Source organism: Arachis ipaensis, chromosome B5 (genome assembly GCF_059453495.1).
Source record: "Arachis ipaensis isolate K30076 ecotype BB chromosome B5, ASM5945349v1, whole genome shotgun sequence".
Lineage (NCBI taxonomy): Eukaryota > Viridiplantae > Streptophyta > Magnoliopsida > Fabales > Fabaceae > Arachis > Arachis ipaensis.
This window is the reverse complement of record NC_142440.1, coordinates 92,944,103-92,951,372: the sequence shown is the minus strand read 5'-3', so window position 1 is coordinate 92,951,372 and position 7,270 is coordinate 92,944,103. Positions and strand designations below refer to the sequence as shown.

At 42.3% G+C, this 7,270-nt stretch overlaps 1 non-coding gene across 1 annotated transcript; it reads left to right on the top strand.

Moving 5' to 3' along the window:
- Nucleotides 1–2,058: 2,058 nt before the first annotated feature.
- LOC148564992 (small nucleolar RNA R71) lies at nucleotides 2,059–2,165 on the top strand. Its single transcript, XR_015884894.1, has one exon. It is a non-coding gene; the product is annotated as a small nucleolar RNA R71 (small nucleolar RNA).
- The last annotated feature ends 5,105 nt before the right edge of the window (nucleotides 2,166–7,270 follow it).

Sequence of the window (7,270 nt, the reverse complement as noted above, 5' to 3'; positions counted from 1 at the left end):
GTATCAATGATCTCTATATGTTCCAAGGAGAGAACTCTGTTGATAGTGAAAACCTTAGGTAACTGAGATGGTACAGTGGGGAGATTAGGGGGGATATCTGGGAAGTAAGCTGAGATCACTTTATCTCCTGGAGAGAAGTCTTTCGTAGGGATCTTCTTGTTCCTCCACCCCCTTGGTACCTTCTTCTTTGTCCCTTTTGATGCTGCCTTGCTCTTGGCGACTTCTTCTTCTAAGGGAATTTTGTTGTTGTCTTCACATGCCTCTGGTGGTTTAGGTTCCTCCAGCTTCTCCTTGAGCTGTGACAATTGCTGTTTGCCTTGTTCATCATTCAGTGGGGTTCTCAGATGTGTTGGTTGTGCTTCAGTGCTTGTTTCCTCTGTCAGCATCTCATTATGATCATTACTTGGTTCTTTGTTTTCTTGGTCTGCTTCTTGTGAGAGTTTGAAGACATTAAAGCTGAGTCGTTCATCATGGATCCTCAATATTAGCTCCCCTCGCTCCACATCTATGAGTGCTCTGGCTGTAGCTAGGAATGGTCTTCCCAATATGATTGGGTGAGTGTGACTCTCTTCCATGTCTAAGATGACAAAGTCTGTGGGAAGAAAGTATTTCCCCACCTTTAACAACACGTTTTCCACCACCCCTCTTGCTTGTTTTTGAGTTTTGTCAGCCAGCCTGATGACTACATCTGTGGGCAATATCTCATTGATCTGCAGCCTCTTCACCAGGGATACGGGCATTAAGTTGATGCTTGCTCCAAAATCGCAGAGTGCTCTATCAAACATTGTTTCCCCTATGGCACAAGGGACATGAAAACTCCCTGGATCTTTTGTTTTCGTAGGCAACTGCGGTTGAATGAGGGCACTGCACTCCTTGTTCATCACTATAGTTTGGCCTCCCTTGAGTGAGCTTTTCCTGGGAAGCAGCTCCTTCATATACTTGATGTATGTAGGCATTTGTTGGATAGTCTTGATGAACGGTATGTTCACATGCAAAGATGCAAACAAGTCAAGAAATCTTGAGTATATTCTCTTCTCCACAGCACCATTGAGCAGTTGGGGAAAAGGTGCATAGAGTCTCAGCAGCTCCTGTTTCGAGATTTCTGGTTCTTGGTAATCTTTTTCCCCCTCCTCTACTGAGGTATCTTCAGGTTGTTCTGACTGCTTGCTTGGCTTGTCCTCAGTCTCCTTATCATTTATAGTGACCATCTTGCAATCTTCCCATCTTACTTTCTTTGTTTCACCTCTCGGATTCTTCTCTGTGTCACTTGGGAATCCATCTGTGGGTTTGGGAATTTGTTCAGAGAGATACCCCACTTGAGATTCCAACCTCTTGATTGTGTCTCCCTGGTTCTTGAAACTGGCTCACACTTCCTCCTTGAACACCTTGTTGTCTTGAATCTCCTTGCTTATGCCTTCAAGTAGATTCTCAATCCTTGAGATTATTTAATCAAATGATGATAGGTCAGGCTGAGGAGGGTTATTCTGGCCTTGACATGAATGTGGAGAGGTGTTGTTATGGGGGTGTTGATATGGTCTAGATGTGAAGTGTTGGTGGGATGCATTGTTTGGATTTGGGCGTCTTTGATCAAGGCTTTGGTCTTGTTGATTTCTCCACCCAAAGTTTGGGTGATTCCTCCATCCAGGGTTGTAGGTCTTGGAGTATGGATTATGGTTTTGCCTAGATGAATTCCCAATGTAGTTGGCTTGCTCCTGACTACCCTCTGCTTCTTCATTCACTCCTTCTTGGGTTGTTGATGAAGTGGAGATTGCTGCTACTTGGTTCCTCTCCATCTTCTTGGTGAGGTCAGCCAGCTGCTGGGTAATGAGCTTGTTTTAGGCCAGCAGAGCATCTACATTGTTTAGTTCCATTACTCCTCTTGTGTTCCCTCTTTCGGAAGCATAGAAGTAGTTGTTCTCTGCTACTGTTTCAATGACATCTATGGCCTCCTCAATGGTCTTCTTCTTGTTCAAAGATCCTCCGGATGAATGGTCTATGGCCTTCTTTGACTCATAAGAGAGCCCTTCATAGAAAATGTGCAGCTGCACCCATTCATTGAACATATCTGGTGGGCACCTCCTTGTTAGGTCTTTAAACCTCTCCCATGCTTCATATAGAGTCTCACCATCTTGTTGCCTGAAAGTTTGGACCTCAGCTCTCAGCCTATTGATTCGTTGAGGAGGGTAAAATCTTGCTAAGAATTTGTTCACCACATCTTCCCAAGTTGTCAAGCTCTCCCTTGGGAAAGACTCCAGCCACTTGGCTTCCTTATCCTTGAGTGAGAATGGAAATAAGAGCAGTCAATAGGCGTCGAGATGAACACCATTAGACTTCACTATGTCACATATTCTCAGGAAGGTGGTTAGATGTTGATTGGGGTCCTCTTGGACACTTCCTCCGAACGAACAGTTGTTCTGAACAAGGGTGATGAGCTGTGATTTTAGTTCAAAATTGTTGGCATGGATGGTTGGCTTTTGAATGCTACTTCCACAGTTTCCTGGGTTTGGATTGATGTAAGAGCCTAAAACTCTTCTATCCTCCCCAGCATGATTTGCTCGACCTCTTCCGCCATGGTTGTGAGCCTCTTCCTCACGATGGTTTTCCATGTTTTCTTCCATGTTTGGTTCAAAGTATTCCTCAAAGTGTTCCTCCTCTTCTTCAGCACCAACTACACGTTTTTCTCTTGCCTCCCTCCTTAGTCTAAGGAAGGTTCTCTTAGGTTCAGAATCAAAGGAAGTTGAAGCCCCGCTTCTTCTCCCTGTCATACAACCAACAAGTACAAGCAAAGAGAATAGGTGCAGAAAGTATATCTGTCAGAATTACTGTTAGTGTGAGTGATGCAATATATCAAACAGTTAGTGGGTTAGTGAGATGAATAGTAAATAACAAAGAAAAAGTAGGGGGAAGGGAAGAAATTAACTAAAACAGGAAGTAAATGACTCAAACAGAAAATTAAATCAAACAAAAATAAAATGCTCAATCTAGTTATCCTCCAATCTAATCATTGTTGATGCACAATCAATCCCCGGCAACGGCGCAATAAACTTGATGCACGGAAAACTTGCCTCATAACAAATTTCCTTCATCAAGTAAAAACTCACAATAGAGTGAGGTCGAATCCCACAAGGATTGATTGATCAAGCAACTTTAATTAGAGGAATGTTCTAGTTGAGCGAATCCAGGTTTTGAGTTTAGAATTGCAGAAAATAAAATGGCAGGAAGGTAAATGACAGAAAAAGTAAATGCTAGAATTAAAGAACTGAAAGTAAATTACTGAAGTAAATTGCAGAATTGTAAATGGGAATGGGGAAATTGCTCATAAAAGTAATTAACATAAAATAAAGAGAATGGGTAAGATCAGAAATGGGGAGTTCATTGGGCTCAGGAGATGTTGCATTCTCCGGATCAATTTCATTTTCATCTCTTCCTCAATCAATACACTCGTTGATCTCCTTGGCAATCTTAAGTGATTGAATTACAATTTCTTGTAATTCAATCTCTCAAATCTTGATCAATAGCCAATTCCTTGGTCAATTGCTCATGAGAAGAGACGAAGTATGGTCACTGATTATACCACATGCATTTCCCAAATCAAGTGTTGAGAGGATTATAGTCACATATCCATCCAAACCCAATTTGGTCCAGCATGAGAAAGCATTTCTAGCTTGATCTCTTCATTCCTCTTTCAAGGTTCAGAAGAGATCCAAGTATGAATAGCTTCTTTTCCAAGATAACTACCCAATTGGATGAAGATAGAAAGCTTTCAAGTAAAATCAAGAGAAAAGATAGAAGAAGAATAATGAAAACTAGTATTGATCCATCAAATTACAACAGAGCTCCCTAACCCAATGAAAGGGGTTTAGTTGTTCATAGCTCTGGAAAATGAAAATAAAGATGGAGAATACATGATGATACTAGAAGTGCAGAGAAAGTAAATACAGAGAGTAATTCTATGCCCAGAGGCTCCCTCTATTTTCCAACTCCCCAAATAATTCAAAGCTACTCCTATATATACTACTCTTCTACTCTTCTAGTTGGTTCTTCAAGTCTTGGGTCTGGGCCTTTGGATCTTGAGTTTGAAGCAGTTATCTTCTTCATTGGGCTTGGCTTTACTTGCAGAGAGAAAGTGTGAAGTGGGCAGAGACTTTAGCTCAGGACGTTAGTGGTGTTAACGTTCAGTGAAAATATGGGTTCGAGAACGTTAGTGACATTCAACTTTTTCACTGACGTTCCTTACCCAAGTAAGAGCCACGTTAACCTCAACGTTAGTGGCACAAACGTTGCCACTAACGTTGCCTCTTTGTCCTTCGCGCACGTTATTGGGACTCAACTTTTCCAATAACGTTGAGAAGCCTCCCGCTTCCCTACGTTAGAGTCCACGTTAACTTAGTTAACGTGGCTCTTTTAACGTAGGCTTGGCAACCTTCGAGAACGTTAGTGACACTTAACATTGTCACTAACGTTCCAATGTGCCCCTTAGCTCCCACGTTAGAGTCCACGTTAACTAGGTTAACATGGCTTCTAACGTGGCCATGCTAGCCATCTCCAACGTTAGTGACAAAGTTGAGTGTCACTAACGTTGGCTCAACATTCCCTTATCCACGTTAGCTTTAACGTGGGAGTTAACGTGGCTCATGGTGGCATGTGTGGGCTCCTTCCAATGTTAGTGACAATGTTGGGTGTCACTAACGTTGTCGACCACCTTGTTTCCTCACGTTAGCTTCCACGTTAACTAGGTTAACGTGGGAGTTAACGTGGCCTAGTGTGACTTGGCCAACGTTAGTGATAATGTTGAATGTCACTAACGTTGGCTTCCCCCCTTTCTTCTTACGTTAGAGGCCACGTTAACTAAGTTAACGTGGTGACTAACGTGACCACTTATGAGCTTGGTCCAACGTTAGTGATAGTTATCACTAACGTTGGCTCCATTTCCTTTCTTCCACGTTAGAGTTCACGTTAACTTAGTTAACGTGACTCTTATCGTGGGCAATGATGGCTTCGAGAGTGTTATTGGCAATCACTTTTCTCATTAACTTTGCAAGTTACTCCCATTCCACGTTAGTGTTAACGTTAGTGTAACTAACGTAGCCACTAATGTGGTTCTTCTTTGCTTCCTTTGTCCTGAAATCAAGCAATAAAGTGCATCAAAGTTCTAGTCCAAGTCATGGGAAATGCAACATCCAATTTGTCCTTAAATTCATGCAAAATCCTCATGAAATCATTTAAAGTGCACAATGTATGCTTGAATCAAGATGTAAGTGAATATCTACCCAAAACTAGCTTATTTCCTAAGGAAATGCATGAAACTACCCTAAAAACAGTAAAGAAAAGGTTAGTAAAACTGGCCAAAATGCCCTGGCATCAATGTGGGGGATGTTCAGGGTAGCTTCTAGAGCTTGATTGGATATATCCAACATCCTACCCCGCAGGAAGACTGACTTTGTTTCCCAAGCTTGGTAGTTTGCATAGAATTCCCGCACCATAGTCTCGTTGCCTTCAATGGATTCTCGCTCGAGAAACTCCCAATGAAGCGAGGCGATCCTTTGGTGAATAATCGCCTTGTATTGGCTTGGAATCTTCAACAGCCGCTCCCAATGGATTTTTCGTTTCTCAATAGCCTCGTATTGAGAGTCGGCCCTTCGTTCACCAAGGTATCCAGTTTATCACCGCGGCAATTCCACCAAATATTAGGAGAGCAAGCGGTAGTTTGCTCAACCGGCGAAGAAACCGGTGCCTTACCCTTCTTTCTCATTCTGAAAATACAAACAAAAGGATTTCGAGATCATAGGGAAACATTAAAAGTAAAAATCATTGAGGAAGCACTAATAAGATTAAAAGAAGCTTAGATAAGTGGTGTGATTCACAAAAACACGGTGTATATATTCTAATGATGCGTGCGGTTGGAATACACACACAGGCCGGTCATCACGGCAATCACACCCTTGAGGTAATTCACAACTCAAAGCTTCACAAATTAGTGCTCGAGTTTCAATGAGAAAACAAGGAAATAAAAGCAACTTCAAGCAAGCACGAAAAAGGAATTGGCAATTGTTCATTCTCAAGAAATGGTGATCACACATACAATGTTCTTAAATTGAGTGCAAAAGATGTTTGATCAAGACTTCAACTAAGGGTGAACCATTGTATAGTGATTACCGAATCAAAAATTTGGAGATGAACAATGACAAATGAATTCATACAACACAATGCATTTGTGACTAAGAATTGCACATGAACAAACAAGGAAATTTATCGGTGAATTTACTTAATAACCATCAAAAGTCATAATAGAAGTTGCACAATTCATACAATATGCCTAACAAGAGATAAATTGAACACATATGATGGCCAAGTCATATGAATCAAACAAAGTATTCATTGAGGCATTTTGTCGAACATGTGGTATGCAATGTGCAAGTTCATCATAATTAAGCTCAAATTTGATCATAACCGATCCCAACAATCAAACAACAACACTTTGCAAGTCAACGAAACAAGAAAGAAAGCAACTAATTAAATCTAAACAATAAGAAAGGAATGGAAACAATCACAAAAATATTAACATAATGAGAAAGGGAAAACAAGAACCTTAGATATAAAGGTTGAGAAGATAAGAATGAGGTGGGAAACAATGGCACTTCTTATAGCCACTACAAAATCACAGCAGTTGGGTTCGCCGGAAAAAGAAACAACACCGGAAGAGAGAGAGCTCACCGGCGGTGTATATAGAAAAGAGAAGGAAAGGAAGAAGGAAAAGAGAGAAGAGAAGAGAAGGGAAGAAAAGAGAAAGAGAGAGGGAGTGGTCGTCGGTGGTGGGCTGGCGACGGCGACAGCCAGGACCGGCAGAGTTGGGCAGAGAAGAGGGAGAAAGGGCAGTTATGAAGAAGAAAAAGAGAATAGAAAGCTGCCTCACAATAGGGCAGGTTGCCCTGTTATTGCCCAGAACGCGTCCTGTGCGGACGCACAGAGACGAAAACTTAGAGGGGGTGCGAACGCACACAGTGTGCGATCGCTGTGACCAGAGGGGCTGCGAAGGGACGTACGGATGCACAAAGACGTGCGGCCGCACAGATAGAGTTTTTTTTTTTAGCTTGAGGAGAAAGGCTTGCGTGCGTGCGCACACAGGTCCGTCCGCACACACAGATGTTGGAAATGGGGGAGGTTGTGCCCACACACAAGCTGTTCCCTCGCAGCCACCAGAGGGGCTATCAAGTTGTGTGCGGACGCACACGTCTATGCGGCCGCACAGATGGAGCATAAAAGGGAGTGC